Source organism: Malurus melanocephalus, unplaced genomic scaffold (genome assembly GCF_030028575.1).
Source record: "Malurus melanocephalus ecotype Western Australia unplaced genomic scaffold, MMel_1.1 scaffold_2914, whole genome shotgun sequence".
NCBI classification, from domain to species: domain Eukaryota; kingdom Metazoa; phylum Chordata; class Aves; order Passeriformes; family Maluridae; genus Malurus; species Malurus melanocephalus.
Window position 1 is genome coordinate 2,398 of NW_026626146.1, and position 2,659 is coordinate 5,056.

The 2,659-nt window shown below is 50.5% G+C and overlaps 1 long non-coding RNA gene across 2 annotated transcripts in view; it reads right to left on the reverse strand.

Annotated features, from left to right (window-relative positions):
- The window catches only part of LOC130587972 (uncharacterized), a 3,535-nt gene extending 1,524 nt beyond the window's left edge, over positions 1-2,011 (reverse strand). Inside the window, exons 1-2 of one of the 2 annotated variants that reach the window (XR_008966882.1) lie at positions 1,959-2,011; positions 24-98 (exon numbers count right to left, since the gene is read on the reverse strand). This is a non-coding gene — a long non-coding RNA (uncharacterized LOC130587972). Of the gene's footprint in view, positions 1-23; positions 99-1,784; positions 1,819-1,958 lie in introns of those variants that run through there. The other variant, XR_008966883.1, reaches the window with a different exon arrangement.
- Between the last annotated feature and the right edge of the window lie 648 nt (positions 2,012-2,659).

Consider the following 2,659-nt stretch of genomic DNA (forward strand, 5'->3'; position numbering starts at 1 on the left):
CGCCCCGCCCAGGATGACGTCACCTTTCAATTTGGAGCGAACTTTGTTCGCCGTTTTCTTGATGTCGGCGGTCAAATCCTCCAACTCCTGCTTGGTCTCTGCGGGCGGCCGGAGAGTGACCAGTGAGTGACCGGTGAGTGACCAGTGAGTGACCACAGTGACAACAGAGTGACCACAGAGTGACCACAGTGACAACAGAGTGACCAGAGTGTGAACAGAGTGACCACAGTGACAACAGAGTGACCAGAGTGTGAACAGAGTGACCACAGTGACAACAGAGTGACCACAGAGTGACCAAAGTGACCACAGAGACCACAGTGACAACAGAGTGACAACAGAGTGACCACAGAGTGACCACAGAGTGACCAGTGAGTGACCACAGTGACCACAGAGTGACCACAGTGTGATCAGAGAGTGACCAGAGTGACCACAGAGTGACCCATGAGTGAGTGACACACCAATGACCACACAGTGACCACAGAGTGACCAGTGAGTGACCACAGAGTGACCCGTGAGTGACCAGTGAGTGACCGGTGAGTGACCGGTGAGTGACCAGTGAGTGACCACAATGATCACAGAGTGACCATGGAGTGACCACAGTGACCAGTGAGTGACCACAGTGACCACAGTGACAACAGAGTGACCACAGAGTGACCACAGAGTGACCACAGAGTGACCAGAGTGACCACAGTGACAACAGAGTGACCATGGAGTGACCCATGAGTGACAACAGAGTGACCAGAGTGACCACAGAGTGACCACAGAGTGATCCATGAGTGAGCACTGAGTGACCAGTGAGTGACCACTGAGTGACCACTGAGTGACCAATGAGTGACCGGAGTGACCGGTGAGTGACCAGTGAGTGACCACAGAGACCACAGTGACAACAGAGTGACCACAGAGTGACCAGTGAGTGACCAGAGTGACCGGAGTGACCGGTGAGTGACCAGTGAGTGACCGGTGAGTGACCACTGAGTGACCAGTGAGTGACCAGTGAGTGACCGGTGAGTGACCACTGAGTGACCGGTGAGTGACCACTGAGTGACCAGTGAGTGACCACTGAGTGACCAATGAGTGACCAGTGAGTGACCAATGAGTGACCAGTGAGTGACCACTGAGTGACCACTGAGTGACCACTGAGTGACCAGTGAGTGACCAGTCAATGTCCAGTTCCATCCCTCACTGACCCATCACCGTCCCACTGACCAATGGATGACCCCCTGACCAATCAACAACCCCAATAAATGACCAAATGACCCCATAAATGACCCCATAAATGACCAAATGACCCCATAAATGACCGAATGACCCCATAAATGACCCAATGACCACAACGATGACCCAATGACCCCATAAATGACCAAATGACCACTCAAATGACTGAATGACCCCAATAATGACCCCATCAATGACCCCAATCAATGACCCCAATAATGACCCAATGACCCCATAAATGACCCCACACTCACTCTCGTTGGGGTTTGGGGCCGCCAGGATCGCGCTCCATCAATGACCCCAATAATGACCCAATAACCCCATAAATGACCAAATGACCACAATGATGACCGAATGACCCCATAAATGACCCCATAAACTCACTCTCATCGGGATCAGGATCACGCTCCATCAATGACCCCAATCAGTGACCCCATAAATGACCCCATGAATGACTGAATGACCCCATAAATGACCGAATGACCCCATAAATGACCCAATGACCCCATAAATGACTCAATAACCCCATGAATGACCGAATGACCCCATAAATGACCCCTCGGACTCACTCTCGTCGGGATTTGGGGCCGCCAGGATCGCGCTCCATCAATGACCCCATCAATTACACAATTAATGACCCCATTAATGACTCAATGACCCCATAAATGACCCCATAAATGACCGAATGACCACAATGATGACCCAATGACCCCATAAATGACCAGATGACCCCATAAACTCACTCTCGTCGGGGTTTGGGGCCGCCAGGATCGCGCTCCATCAATGACCCCAATAATGACTCAATAACCCCATAAATGACCAAATGACCACTCAAATGACTGAATGACCCCAATAATGACCGAATGACCCCAATAATGACTCAATAACCCCATAAATGACCAAATGACCCCATAAATGACCCAATGACCCCATAAATGACCCAATGACCCCATAAATGATGAAATGACCCCATAAATGACCGAATGACCCCATAAATGACCCCACACTCACTCTCATCAGGATTTGGGGCCACCAGGATCGCGCTCCATTGATTACTCCATTAATGACCCCAATAATGACTGAATGACCACAATGATGACCCAATGACCCCATAAATGACCCCATGAATGACCAAATGACCACTCGGACTCACTCTCGTCGGGATTTGGGGCCGCCAGGATTGCGCCCCATCAATGACCCCAATCAATGACCCCATAAATGACCCAATGACCCCAATAATGACCCCATGAATGACCAAATGACCACTCAGATGACCCAATGACCCCATGAATGACCCAATGACCCCATAAATGACCCAATGATCCCATGAATGACCAAATGACCCCTCAGATGACCGAATGACCCCTCGGACTCACTCTCATCAGGATTTGGGGCCGCCAGGATCGCGCTCCATCAATGACCCCATTGATTACACAATTAATGA